The sequence below is a fragment of the Camellia sinensis genome, chromosome 11 (assembly GCF_055761805.1).
Source record: "Camellia sinensis isolate YWXY chromosome 11, ASM5576180v1, whole genome shotgun sequence".
In the NCBI taxonomy this organism is placed as follows: domain Eukaryota; kingdom Viridiplantae; phylum Streptophyta; class Magnoliopsida; order Ericales; family Theaceae; genus Camellia; species Camellia sinensis.
In genome coordinates, this window is record NC_138971.1 from 20,265,318 (window position 1) to 20,281,313 (window position 15,996).

Genomic DNA, 15,996 nt, shown 5'->3' on the forward strand with positions numbered 1-15,996 from the left:
AGTGATGACAGTGATACACCTCCTTTGCAGCCGAGAACAAAGAGAGTGGGGATGGGTTGTTGATTTTCTTTACTTTTCTTTTGCTTTGTAGTTAGGAACTATGTAGCTTCAGATAGACCTATGTGTTTTGTTTTTTAAAACTTTTCTTTTGTTTTTGGCCTTTGTAAAATAATGATCGGGGTTGGGTCCACTAGTTAATAAAAGAAAATTTCAGACGATTTCCTCTTGCATAACATGTGATGAATGGCACAACCTTTGCATGGTAACTTTGTACAAGACTTTAAATTGTGAATACTTGCTCTTGCACTCATTCTTGGATCAGATAACAATCCATAACCGGAAAAAATGTAAACTATAACTCGATAACAGAAAAACACAATGAAAACAACTCGAAAACACTAAAAAAACACTTGATACAAACAAAACAAAGCTCAAAATACAGCCGTAGTACAACAAGGAAAAAGCCAACCCTTTTCCTGCAACCCGCTTTGTCTGGCCAATATTTAGACCCGGCCAGGTCCAAATAGGCACGGCCGGGCCTAAAAATAAGGTTAGTTAGTGGGATCTAACTGTTATGCACTGCCTTTTCTTGAACTCTATAAATGGTGCTCCTCTTGTTGTTTTTCTGGCAGAATAGCAAGTCTTTGGTATTTTGCTCTCAAGATGGAGATGCTGCTCAAGAATAGGCTCCAAGATTGGGTAGCCACTTTGGACTGCTCGGAAAAGGTGAACTTTCGTAGTTTCGGCCTAAACACTCTTTTTCCTTTGAGTCGTACTTCACTTTATTCTTCGTTTCTTCATTCAGCTGTTCGATGTTGGAACTCGATCACACATGTATTTCGCTTCGAATCACAAGAAATGTGTCCGACGCTTGAAGAATTTCAAGCATTGATAGAATACTGGCGCGACGAAGAAATCATGCCTCAGCCCCGTTTTGGCCATGCCCAGGCTTTAGGACGGATGTGTGGGCTCACCTTGCACGAGGCTTGATCCTTGGTTTACGAAGGGGAGTTAGACATCCCAAGTTTGATTCGTCAGTTTTCCACCATTAGAGATAGAGGCGACCTCCTTTTGCAGGGTTATCGGCAGCATGCCCTCTGCTTATGCTTACTCGTACACTTCCTTCTTGCCCCTAGTTACAGTGGAGCTAGCATTAGGCTAATTAAGATGGCCCAATGCCTGAAAAAGGGTAAGACCTACATTGGTTTATGATTCCTTGTATCACTAGACACTCACTCTCTATTTTCATCTCTAAACCCTTTTTCTTACTTTTCTCTCAACGTACATCTCTTTATTGTTTAATCTCTCTTATTTTTCATCCCTTCCCAAGTATGGCTGATAGATAAGCTAAAAGTAGTGGACTCTTGCCCCAAGTACTCAGCCAGAGCTTACTTTTTCCGCCAAAGGCGAGTGGACTTCCCCTTAGAGGGATAGTGGTGTGACTGGATGTATAACAGATTTGCAGCTGACATAACTTGGCATTGCCCCTGGCTTAATTTGACTAAGATGAGCTACAACATGTCCCGACGACTGCCAAGTATATAGTTAATTGGCCTTATGCACTGCTTGTTCTATTTCCCATTTCGGTTCAGATGCCAATTTGGACATGATCAGACTTGTCCAGAAGAAGATGTGGAGTTAGTACTGTGGTTTGGATGGCTATCTTTGGTGGATTGAATACTTTTGATAGATTGGTTGTGTATGGGGTTATGAGTTCTGCTCAGTGTATGTTGTGTCACCATTAGGATGAGGATTATGAGTTCTGCTCTGTTACATAAATGTAATATGCATTGACAAGCTATGAATTGGGGCAATTGTGTGGACTACTTATCTGGGCAATTCTCTGGTCATTCTTTGGCCACTACTGCTAAGAAATTAATGTTTACTAGTACGGTTTACTATATCTAGCAGGAGAGAAATGCTAGGATCTTCTCATCTGTTTGTACTCCTACTAATATGGTTGTGAGAAAAGTTGAATCTCTGGTTAGGTGCAGGCTCTTATCTGTTAGCAATTTCAAGGAGGATGGGGATAATGATTGGTTTATAGACTCATGGCATCTTCCTTATACAGTGTTGAGGGCACATGCTCTTTGAGCTGTTTGTACTCTTACTTCCAGTGTCTCTATAGATATTGCTGTGTGTTTGGATCTTCCTCTTGCAAGTCTCCTGGATTAGTCCTTTGGAGTTGACTCATTCTTTCCTTTGTATTCAGGACGTTGCTGGTACTTAGGAATGTTGTGGTTTGAGTGATTGTGAGCCTCCACAGTTAGTATTGTGATGGCGATTATTGAGAGTGAGTGTTGAGAGCCTATATATGAGCGGTGAGGCTCTATAACTAGGTTTTTGTGGGTTGAGTGATGGTGAGCCATCTAGTTTATCTAATTCTTTTCTGCAAGTTGTCAAGCTGGTCCTAATTGTAAGGGAGTTTCTTTGTTGAGGTTAAATGATTGGTTAGCCCTCATAAATTTTTTTAAGTGTTGTGTGTTGCATCTTGAAGGTTATGTGATTGAGGACTATATTTGTTTCTGTGGGTCTACTCTACCCAGTCTTGTTGTCTGTTTGTAATGAATATTCGTCACAGTGTCCTTACTGAGTTGTTACACACAAGTTATTGTATCTGTTAAATCCCCCAATAGGTCTATAATATGTGGTGATTGAACAAGTTTCTATTAGTTCAAGTGTACATCTGCATTTGTCTTGGGGTCGGTCTTGGCAGAAGCCTATTGTGATGGACCATACTGCTGTTGGTTGTTGTTCTGCTGGCTGTGGTATATGCTGAATTGCTGTCGTTAAGTTGAAATTTGTGAAGTTCATGTGTAGATACTGCCCATGGATGAGTGTATGGTTCTCTGCTAGTTGTTGAGTCTGTGGCTCCACTTGTGTAGCTTTGCTGGTGCTGCTGTCTGTTGTATGCTGCCCGCTGTCATGCTGACTGTAGCCTTAGCTGTGTCAATGGTTCATGCTGCCATGGTGTTGCTGTTGTATTTCCTTCCCTGTAGCAGTGTTGTTTTCTTTATAGTGCATGCTCTAGTGCTGTCTACGGTTGTTTTCTTCTTGCATTTCTGAACTGTATGCTGCCCAACCTCTGTTTTGTTGCTGTCTTCTTGCAAGTAAGAGGTGCCTGATATGCTTGGTTAGTGCAGCAAATTGTGCTAGTTTTTTGAGTGGTGGTGATGCAAGCGATGATGGTTTGTAATTGAATTTGGAGTATTATGTGCTTATGTATTGATTGGTCTATGGGGTTTTAGTTTGTTTTAGGATTGGTGATGAGGGCATAGAGTTTTGATGAAATACAACATAGTGAGCTTCTGGGTCTAGGCTATTAGTTGAGGTTATATATCAAATTTCCATTATCTTTGTTGTTCCTGCAGAATTTGAATCGTATGATCTGCTAGTTATTTCATTGAGAGTGCATCATCAATTTTATGTATATATGAAGAGGGTACTTGTTTGTCAAATTGAAGAAGTTACAATTGCTAACCACAAATGAGACCTTCTTGCCTTAAAAACTGCACAGAGCCCATGCTTCACCAAATTCTATCAATGTGAGTACCATCTATTTGGTTTTATGTGCCAATTACTCATCTTTGAATTACTGAATAATGAAATCATTATCTTGCCTCAAATCATTTCCTACAATTTTTTAAGATTTATGCTTCACAAGAATATTAATCTTATTTTGTGATTAGGCAGGACATGATTTGAACCTGCAGTCCGCTCATGGGGAAAAAACCCCCTTTTATTTTTATTTTTAGTCCTTTACTTAAAAAGAAATTTCTTGAAAATCAGTTCCCTTTATAATATTCATGACAAAAAGGTATCTTTTCTCCATCCATTTCCCCAACAAATGACCATTTCCTTGACAAATGACTTTTCTTCTTTGCTCCCACTTGTGGTGATCAAATCAACTGATTAACAAACATTGTTTGTGAGTGATCTTCAGATAGATGACATGACCTTACTAACTAGACAAGCTTGGCTTATTTAATAGGTTTGACGATGCTTAACTATTCTTTAGGTTTTGATTAATTGTAGTTGCCTGCTTCATAGCCAAAATGAGATAATATTATGCAAGTGTCTATGCGACCTCATGGGTATTTGGAATGTTCTTGTTCTTATTTTTCTGTTTTTGGTTATTCATTATCTAGGTTGATATCAAGGGGGTGATATTACTTAAGGTATGCTTGTCAAGGGAAGTGGTTCCTAGCTTTGCTAGAATACTCTTGCATACATCACTTGGGAAGAAACACTTAGTTCGTCTTTTGTTGCGGACAGAAATTACTCAAAGTGGTTAATCGGCGTGCATGGTATGATGCTACCAAGCTAACAGTAGAAGTTTTAAGCCTCTACAAGGTATGTCCACTTATCATGAAAATTATGCACCAATTTTTCTTAATTCAGCATGTCTTGGCACCAATTTGTTAAACCACTTAGCCTATCTAAAGATAGAATTTGCTTTATATATTCATGATGGAGTGTACGTAAAGGTCGTTGAATTACTGCATATGAGATCATTTTTCACTGAGATCCGAAAATTGTGGCCACTTAGTGAAGATACAAGTATTATGTTAGGTGCTCTTTTCGGATAGGGGTGGACCAAGGATTTTTCCCAGACTTGTTGAACTCATGTTAAAATTGTGAATTTAATAAACACCATTTTTAGACACTAAAAACAAATAAACATAATACAATGAACTAATCAAATATATGTCTTTAATCTTTAATTTTACACAATGTAGGCTCATTCTTGGACATAGTATTTTTTTTTTTTTTTTTGTCACTAGGTAGTGGAACTCTTTGAAGAAAAGTGTGAGGTGTTCCTTGTTTGTAATTGTAAAATCATCATATGGGTGATCTAAACAAAAGTATGATGTTTATATGAAAAAAATGCAGGATAAGTATCTTTTGGTTGCATTTGGATGGATCAATTATTTTCTTAAATAATTAAGTCCAAATTTTATTATAACTAAGTTGTTGGTTATAGTAAAATTTCTTAGTTATAGTAAAATTTCTATGGATAAAGTGGCAGTTTGTTTTTATATGCTTCATGTCATGCTAGAGGTATTTAATGTTAAGACATTTGAAGGGGTGTGATAAGTCAGACTTTGTCTTTTGTAAGACAAGAACAGTCTCTACAAAAAATAGTAAGTTTATTCATATGCTTCTAGCGGTTTCTGAATTAATTTGTGTTTTTATTTTTCAAGTCAGAAATTTCTTGGAGAGATGCAAAATATGGTCAAAGAATTCAAAAACTTAGTTTTTCAAGTTTTTTCATTTTTTAATATATGTAAGCACGGTTTAAAACTTTTTATTTAATTCCTTTGTATATAATTTTGAACACATTTAACTTTCATTTATAAATATATGACGTTATTCCATTCAATATATGGTTGTGATTCAAAATATAGTATATAGTGTGTATTACATTCTTCAAATTCACAAAAATAATATTGATTATTTTTCAAATATGTCGAACTCTTTTTTTATCGCACGCATTAACTGTGATGAGAAATGCATATAACATCTGATCTTATTTGATTATTAATCACAAGTTTTATTAATTATTAATCACACTTAAAATCTATGATCTCAATGTTTATTATCACAGGCTTTATTAGTTATTAATCATAGTTAAAAGATGTGATCTAAATATTATTAATCACACTTAAAAGATGTGAGCCAAATGTTATTAATCACACTTAAATGATGTGATCTAAATATTTTTAATCACACCTAAAATGTGTGATCTAATTGTTATTAATCACACTTTAAAAGTGTGATCTAAATGTTATTAATCACACTTAAAAGATGTGATATAAATATTTTTAATCACACCTAAAATGTGTGATCTAATTGTTATTAATCACACTTTAAAAGTGTGATCTAAATGTTATTAATCACACTTAAAACATGTGATCTAAATATTTTTAATCACACTTAAAAGGTGTGATCTAAATGTTATTAAGCATACTTAAAAGGTGTGACTGAAAATGACTCCTTTTAATCATACTCCCAAAAATCACACTTTAATAAAACTTAAGAGGTATGATTAAATAACATACATCACACAAAAAAAAATTGCAATCTTTATCTGCTTTTGAAGTAGTGAAAAGACGTGGGGTTGGAAGATATACACATCATTACACATTATTACATATTTGCCCTTATGCAAGAGGGTCTGAATGAATGTCCAAGTGTCCGAAATAAACTAACTATTACAAAACCAAATGATGGAATTAAGCTAATAAATACTAAATAACTAACTAGCTATCTAAGTTATTACAACAAGGATGAACAATAAAACTACCTAGCTAAGTTAATTAACTATGACAATTATGAATAAATATTAATAATAATTACAACAACGCTAACTATAATGCTAATTAATTAATATAACAATAATGGGAACATTAACTTATAATATTGATATAAACAAAGATGCACAAGGATTGCATGCACGTGACTGTTTTCAGAAGCAGCTCTATCTACCTTCCTGGGAATCTGCCCTGTTTCACCTTCAGCCACTATCTGTTTCTGCAAAAACATACTATTTACCAAACATTGGAGCCCAGTCGGCCCCCAATGAGGCCCGGTTAGGCCCAAACAAGATCGTTTGTGCCCAAACAAGATCGTTTGTGCCCTAATTTCATGCAAAAGTTTGCTTCTACGCTCTAAGGTGAAAACAGTGCAGAAAGAGTTTTTTCTGAACTCTGTTTGTCCCTTCTGCTCTTCTCTGTCATGGAGAGGCTCAAGAGAAGAACGAAGTTGGCTCCAAAACCAACAATAAGCAAGTTGATCGCTTGATTATTTTGGAGACAATTGGACAAAAATCAATAAATGCAGTGAACAACAACCACTCACCCCTCCTATCATGAAGTGAGCTCAAAGAGGGAGATAGAGATGCTTCAAGTTTCATCAACACATCATGAATTGGTGCGAGACGACTTTTGACACTATGGACTCGACAAGCAATCTTACTCATTTTCTTTACGTCGGTTTCATTGGTCTTAAGCCCGTTTTATTAGTCATTTCCATTCTTTAATCAATTTGTCCAAAGTGATAGTTAAGTCCACTACTTGAGAAGAAATGTCAAACAAGAAGTGATCTGAGGCATGAAAGAGGGACTATGCCTTGACGATGAACCCCTGTAGAGGTTAAGCCATCGAGCATAGGTCTTTTTCCTATGCTTTGAATTACCATCAATCTTTCGAGACAACTCACAAAAAAAAAAAGAAAAGAAGAAAAGAGGGAGGTTGCAGACATGATTGCACGAGATTGAGTTTAAGAATGAGACTCTTAATATGAAAACCAAGCAAAGAAAAGTTGTCAACTCAAATGGCTTGATGTCTAAGGCCTAAACAAGCAAAGCCATGAGGACTTACAACATGATAGACAAAGTATTCAAAGCATAAACCAATTTAATGAATTAAAACAAGTCTAAATAGCCCCTAATCTGTAAAAACTAGTGACTAAAGAGTTTGACAAAGATAAGAAATAGCAAGGAATCACAAGGCTAGTGAACAAGAGCAAGGAGAGGTGGCTAGCCCCTCCATTTTTGAGACCTCAAATCATGTTTTTTAGCCTATTTTGAACTCTGAAATCAATTTGAAGACTAAAAAAAGAGTGTAAAGAGAAGGGTGTGAGCTATGAAGTAAGGTGCAAGAAAGGGTATTAAACCTTTCTACCTTTGGTAGCTATTCAAACCCAAGCTCCAACACTTGAAATGGATCCAAAACAATACAAAGATACAATAAATTGATAGTAAGAGGCAGAAATGAAAGCAAGAGAAAAAATGGTAAGCTTATACCTCTTAAAGAGGACAAGCTTTTGTTGTGTGAATCAAACTTGATCCAAACACACTCTCAAGCTTGTTTTGTGATTCTCAAGGCTCAACCAAGGCTCCAAGGTTAAGGTTGGAGGGTGTGTATGGTGTATAGCTATGACTCGAACATGGCAAGCTTTCTCAAAGATGGCTTGCACAAGAAAAAGGAGCTCTTAGGTAAGTGTATATGCTCTTTGGAAATTGTTCAACCCTCAAAACAGAGATATAACCTCGTATTTATAAAATTTGAGCAAAATAGGTCAAAAATATCTTCAAAAATAGACAGCTAGTGGACTCCTGCCCAGAACAATGTTTATCGCCACCAAGGCACGGCCAGCCCCAAATGGCCACGATCGGCTCCCAATGACGCACGACCGGGCCCCAATGTGCTACATTGTTTCTCTGTTTCAAGCTCAGTGTAGGGTGGCACAATGTTCAAAAAGGGACCTCTAAAGTATAAACAAGGTAAATAGGAAGGTGTTGGGACTGTTTCAAAACAAAACCTTGGAGTCCTTCGTTAAGCATTCGAATCACACACAATGTAACTTTCATCATCAAGTGCACAAGATAAAGCGTCTGAGTCTTACGGGCGGTCAAAAAATGGGATTTCTACAAACCAGAATTCAGAAATTTTTGAAATCTTCAAACAAGTCAAAGTCAACATACCTTTGTTAGATGCAATATAAACAAATCTCTTGATATGCTAAATTATAGTCAAGTGAAAGCTTAATGTACAGAAGAAAGCCTTTTTGACAGAACAAGTGAGTGAAATTATCTAACAAAATTCTCCATTAAAATATAAGGATCTGGGATGTCCCACAATTTCATGTGTGATTGGGAATCATAGGATAAAGTGAGCACTGCTCAACCTTGGGGCTAATGTGAATCTTTTTCCTTGCTCGGTTTATGAACAATTAGGTCTAAGTGAGCTTAAACCAACTTCAATAACACTTCAACTAGTTGACCATTTTACGAGAAAGTCGAGAGGTATAGTAGAGGATGTGTTGGTCCAAATTGACAAATTTTATTTTCCTATTGATTTTATAATCTTAGACACACAACCTGTAGCACTTGCAAGCACTCAAATTCTAGTCATTTTAGGTTGCCTATTTCTTGCAACTTCTAATACTTTGATTAATTGTAGAAGTGGTGTTATGAAATTATCTTTTGGTAATACGATTGTGGAATTAAATATTTTTTATATTTCGAATTCAAATAGGGATTTTGAGGATACTCATGAGGTGAACTTGATTAACACTCTTGTGCAGGACCAGTCTTTGCTCCCTTCTTCCATTGATCCTCTTGAAGCATGTTTAGCTTATTTTAATGATTTTGATGAGAATTATATGCCTACTTTTGTTAATGCTTTGTTAGAGTTTGTTCCACTTATGGACATATATTTGTTACTTCATCAAACAGAGATAGACGGAGGGTTATATTGTGACATGAAAGCAACATCAGGGTTTTAATTGTTAAAATTAAAACTCTGAAGTTCAAATTGAAAAACACAAGAAACATTGGCATTTAATGCTGGTGAAGTGCCCTTTGAGATGTGGGAAAATTTTAAGGGTGCATTAATATAATAAATCATATTTTCATAACTTATGGACCATTTTATCCCATAAATATTTTTATATGTTTATAAGTCCTATTTCACATTAAAATATCTCAAATAAAATGTACCCACATTTGGAAACGTAATAAACATTATAATGATGTCCCATTGTCACATTTTAAGAATGACACATTTGTCAAAAGTTTAATAAGACAATAATGCTCAAATATATCATTGTCACATTTTGAAAAGAATGACACACTTCACACACACAAAAAAAGGAAAAAAAGTTTAATAATACATTAGAATGATGTCCCAATGTCACATTTTAAAAATGATACACTTGACAAAAGTTTAATAAGACAATAATGCACAAATGTCTCATTGTCACAATGACACATTTTACAAAAATTCAATAAGAAAATAGTTTACACATAGAATAATATCACATTGTTACATTAAGAATGATATATTTGGAAAAAGTTTAATAAGAAAATAGTCCACAAATATCTCATTGTTGCATTAAAGAAGAATGAAACATTTGGGAAAAAAAAAAAAATTAATAAGATGATAGTGTATACATTAGAATAATGTCACATTTTAATAATGACATATTTGACAAAAATTTAATAAGACAATAGTGCACAAATGAAACCTATTCACATTTGGAATCTCCAAAAAATATAATGAAAGGACCTCAAGCTACCTTTTCAAATTCAATGAGACTTAATAGTTTACAAGAAAATTCTTGAGATTTTTTGGGACATACTTTTCTGGGATGGGACTCCCAAGTAAAATTTGCAAATTTTAAGTGGTTGATGGTTTCTCCCTTTTGTTTGAACTAATCATTTTTGTATTCTTAAATCGTTTTTGTTTGAACTAAGTGGTTGATGGTTACTTTTTAAAATTTTTTGTGTTGAACAATGAAAGCTTCCAATATGGACGGCAGCTTTTCCAACTTTCTTTTAATTGCGTTCATTTACCGCCTTATTCTATCTAATGTAGTCTTTGACACTTGGAAAATTCTTACTTTCCTTTTTAGGTATTAACACCGGGTTATGTGTAGCATCCTTAATGCTTTAATGAAACCTCTCCTTTCCGCTCATACATCTTATCAGGTTTTGATACATAGGTTGTTTGATGTAATATCTAAAGGATCATAAGTACACGTATATGCTTATTTTATCTCTACTGATGCTTTAATGTAATCTCATGGTTCATTTTAAATTTGCTCCAATATTAGGTTGGGCTGATGAATATGATGGTGGTGCTGCAAACTAACTTGTACTGCATTGAATGGATTTTGAGTTAGGTGTTAGCTTCCTTGTGTTGTCAATTTCGCGAATAAACACATTTAAGTTGTAATATTGCTTTTGGTTGGTTTGTGTCCTATGTATGGGATCCTTGTTTACACTACCAGAAATTTCACTTTTGGCGACTAAAATTTTAGTCGCCAAAAGCCTTGTTTTGGTTGCCAATTACTTTTGGTGACTAATATATTTGGTCGTCAATTTGGTCCCCAATAGTTCGTCGGGAAAGATAATCGGCGACTAAAATTTTTTTGGTAGCCAAAAGTGACCTGTTGGCGACAAAAACTTTAGTCGCCATATATTTTTTTAAAAAAAAATTAAATATATATATTTTTTACTTTTAGCTACTAAATTTTTAGTAGCCAATTGAGCATGAATGTTTGGCAACTAATTATTTGGTAGCCAAAAGTTTCACTTTTTGAGAATTGGAGACAAAATTTAGTAGCCAAAAGTTTCCTTTTTACAATTGATGACTAAAAGTTTAGTAGCCAAAAGTTTCACTTTTGACAATTAGTGACTAAAATTTTAGTAGCCAAAAGCCAACCTATGATATTTGTTTAGTCGCCAAAAGGTCTTATTTAGTTTTTATAATTTGTTCTGTAATATTTTTTGTGCCACCTGTAACCTGTGCATATACAAAATTATTCATCCATTCAATTCTCAACCATTCAATAAAAATATTTTTCCACAACCTGTAACATTCAATCTTCAACCATATACAAAACTTAACTATTAACCGTGCATATCAAAGAAAATAAGAATCCATAAACATAGTATAATCCAACAAATACATATATTATCCAAACCAACAATTAAAATCCAAATGAAAAAAAAAATCTCAATAACAAAACATATCAGGTGTACATGTTTTCCATAAACAAAAATATAATGTAAATTGCGTCCATGCAAACATCATCAATCTGGCCTAAAAACATTACTGTATCCATGCCAACATCATCAATCTGTAACAAAAACCAGTGAGGTAAGTAATGAAAAATGACTAAACAGTTTGTGAGTTAATTGCACAATATTTATTATAACTGATATAGCAAGACTAAATGAGGGAAAATTAGTGAAGTAGCTAATTGATTTAACAGATTAGCATGGATATAAAAACAAATAAATAAATAAAAAACAGCAACAAAATTAATTGAAGGCACAAAAAAAAAAAAAAAAAAAAAAGGCATTTTCCTTCAAAACAAAATCCCGTTTCACTTGGGAGATTTCATAGACATAAACAAACAAACAAGCAAACAGGTAAAGAAAAGGAGATTTATTCAATTCTGAGATATTTAAAAAAGTAGAGGAAAATTTGAAATGTTAAAATTCTAAGATTTATTTATAAAAAAAAAAAATTGAGAAAAAGGAAAAAGGAAAAAGGAAGAAAGGCAGAGAGAAAAGGATCAGTTCCGATTGAATGTCCATCGTGCCGCCATAGCTAACCCTTTGGGCACAGTCCGTAATGGTTCGAACGTAGAAGTCTCTGGCTTTGCCCAAAGCCCTAATTGGTATCGTAATGCACTACAGGAAATTACAAATTTAATGTCTTGCACTAAACCAAACAAAGTAGAGCTATATGTCAACATGTGAACCTCAGATATCTTCGATATGCTTGAACCATCAAGGCTGAGGAGCATAGAGGGATGAGCAACTTGATTCACTACAGGGCACTAAGACACTCATGGCCAGAGCATATCAAATTTTTTTCTTTTTCAGATGAACAAGTGAACCAAATTGCACCTAGTTTTCCATTACATGTGGCTGTCAAAAGGATATCATAGTAGAGTTAAAAGTACTTCAAATGTTTTATAAAAATTAATCTAAATTTTATTAATAATTTTCACACACTCCCATGCCTTTTCATTTAGGCTTACTTTTTCATATAATGATATGATGGATCACAACACATTTCAATATGAGAAAAGATAGGGATCATGAAAAAAATTTCATGAAACTGATCATGAAAAATTTATGACCCTTGGATTACCTTGATTAGTGTGTGGTGTTTTATTTTAAGTGTAATCCAAAGGTCATAAATCTTTCATGATCATTTTCATGAAAGTTTTTTCATGATACCTAGCATTGCTCTTTCAATATTCTAGCAAACTAGAAACTTATAATTCCAAATGCACCTTAGGATAATAGAGGGAAGAAAGAACATCTGTCCGCTTTATCAAAACCAAATCTAGCACCAAAATAGAAGGCCACGGCAAGTAACCATGCATCGCTGTGGACAACAACTACAGCCAACCAGTCCTTCTCTTGCATCCCATCCCTAGCAACTAGAGCCAATCAAAATGTCATATACAATAAGACCTTTAATTATGATGAACAGATATAAGATTTGATTATAAAGGAGAGATATAAGACATTTAATTATCCAACTCTTGTCCATTATTGTCACCTACAAATGAATGAAGAGGTAAACAAAAATGATTTGATTTTTAAAAGTATTAAAATAAATGAGGCTATTCAATACAGTTGTTCAAAATGAATTAGTTTTTAGAATATGGGGTGTTTTATTTAATTTCCTCTTAGGGCTCCTTGTTTGGTTGCAGGTCATTTAATTCTTATTTTTACTTTGGATTAGTTAAGTTGTTATAGACTTCAGAAAGTCATGTTTCCCACAAATTTTTATTCTTAATAATTTATATGTTGTCTAGTTTCCATTTTGGTTGTTAGTCAGAATCTAGCATCATGTCTGCTGGTCACCACTAGAAAAAAACTCTGCATTCGTAGTACTGACTCTCCCTCATGTCCACACACACTGTTCTTACTTTTTTTTTTTATTATTACTTAAAAAAAATAAGAATATTTATCTAGTTTAATAATATTATTTTTAATTCATTGATCCACATATAAGTTGTAATTGTGTATGTCTAATGATAAATTAAATAAAATTATACATATTCAGTATTAAATTAATCACTGATAAAACTTATCATATTGATTTGTAAAAAATTACAAATAAAGAATTTGGTTCACTCACTCACACTTATACTCTATTGCTCATAAGAACCCATCATTCCCACATACACACATTCATTTGGGATAAATTTTTTTAGTCTGATTTTTTGGCTATTTTAACATGACTTAAAAAATTCTATTTAGATTCAATTTTGACTTTTTTTTTTTTATAGTTCATTTTATGGTTGTGAAAAAAAAGATAAAATGATTATGATTTATTTGCGATATTTTATCTTATTAACTAAATTAATCTATTTTGTTTTTATTAGCTAATTTAGCCAATTTAGCTTAATGCCAAACAAAACCAGTAAAATAATCTTATTTATCAGATGCACCACAAAGTTGAATGACGGAATAAAAAGAACTTTTAACAATGGGCGTTCAGATTTACACTAAAAATTATTCAAAATTTAAAAAGGAAATCGTTCACTGGAAACAGAGGAACAAATCATTCACTGGTCAACTAAAGCAGTAACTAATCAATATGCAATGTAATGTACACCTTGCTATAGCAAGATTTTGATCCATGAGATCAAACAACTTATATCATAGGCAGTTGAACTCATGTATTGACGCAGTAATATGCTAAAATACATGTTGTACTCAAGTCAAGTGCCAGCATGATCAGGTAGTAAAGATACACAGATATACTTATATACATATACATATACATATAGAGAGAGAGAGGGAGGGAGAGTGAGAGAGAGAAAGCATACGCGAGACGGAGCATCAATGGAGCAGAGTTCTTCTTAGTGATGAAGCCTCTGGATCTCGCGGCGGTGGCGGTGGATCTGCGAAGATCGGTAGAGGAGGAGGAGGCGGCGGCGTGAAATGTTTTTTTTTTTTTTTTTTTTTTGATCGGCAAAAACGAAAAAACTTTATTGATAAAAACCAAACAAAGTAAGAAGGATACATCAATAAAGAGGAGTTTGGAGCTAAGCGAAGCTCCAACCTCCTAGTTGGTGAGGAACCAACAGAAAAAGTAAAAAAACAATAGAACATAACAAGCAAAACAGAACATAAACCAGAAAATCAGTGCAATCCAAGGGAAAACTCAGCAGATCAGTAGACCAGCAGCAAACCCCCATTAACAGTATCCCAGTGGGAAGCTCCAACCGTGTGAGAGACTCCAATCCTCAATCCCTCAGATTCAGAACCACAACACTATGCAGCCCAACTGAATTCATAAACAAAACAGCTGAATCAACTCCTCTGCCTACCAACAATGCAGCCCAACTGAAACCATAATAAACCAACTTAAACAAACTCCTCTGCCTACCAAACAAAAAACAGAATCAACCCACAGAGCTTCAGCAAGACAGCAATTAACAACTACAGGAATGGGGTGAAATGTTTTAGACAGGAATGGGGTGTGGATCTGCAATCTGTGTGAATCGCATGAACCTGTTTTGGTTGCTTGCTTTGGTTCTCTTACTTGAGAATTTTGATGGGAAATTAGCTTCTCAATGTGGATGTATGTATGTGTAGATGTGAACACAGAAGATCGTAGAAGCAGATAGATTCAAAGATGTGATTTGAAATGAGGTGTTTAGCAGAGAAAATTTGGGAGAGAAAAGGTGGGTTTGGTCTGGATTGGGTAGAGAAAGAGAGGATGAGAGAGAGGAGTCAGGGCGTGACTCGTGAGATATATAAAATAGTTATCGGCGACTAAAATTTTTCAGTCGCTAAAAGTATTTTATAAATCCCTCCAAAATATTTGAAATGTCTCCCCACAAAAATTTTATTTCTTTGGCGACTAAAATTCTTTTTCGTCGTTGAAAATAAACTTTTGGCTACCAAAAGTTTAGTCGCCAAATGTAAAAAATAAATTTTTTTATTTTTCATTCGGTGACTAAATAGTTTTAGTAGCCAAAACTCAATATACGGCGACTAAAATTCTTTTTTGTCGTTGAAAATAAACTTTTGAATACCAGAATTTTGGTTGCCAAAGGTAAAAAAAAAAAAATTATTTTTCATTCGGCTACTAAATAATTTTAGTAACCAAAACTCAATATACGACGACTAAATTTCTTTTTTGTCACTGAAAATATACTTTTGGCTACCAAATTTTTGATTGCCAAATGTAAAAATATTATTTTTTATTTTCCATTCGGCGACTAACGGTTTTAGTAGCTAAAACTCAATATACGGCGACTAAAATTTTTTTGTCACCAATTCTGGCATTTTTAGCGACTAATTTTTTTTTAGTTGCCAATAACCAATAAACCCCGACTAAAAAAATTAGCAGCTAAATATTTTACTTTTGCCGACTAAAAAAAATTTTTAGTTGCCAATTCCACAACTTTTGGCTACTAAATTTTTTTAGTCGCCAATTTTAGTCG

General features: G+C 34.1%; 1 long non-coding RNA gene across 1 annotated transcript; it reads right to left on the bottom strand.

The window, feature by feature from the left end:
• Positions 1 to 11,357: 11,357 nt before the first annotated feature.
• On the bottom strand, positions 11,358 to 15,274 carry LOC145803078 (uncharacterized). The gene is made up of 3 exons (XR_014345180.1): positions 14,371 to 15,274; positions 12,820 to 12,969; positions 11,358 to 11,649 (listed from the first exon to the last, which is right to left on the bottom strand). It is a non-coding gene; the product is annotated as an uncharacterized LOC145803078 (long non-coding RNA).
• Between the last annotated feature and the right edge of the window lie 722 nt (positions 15,275 to 15,996).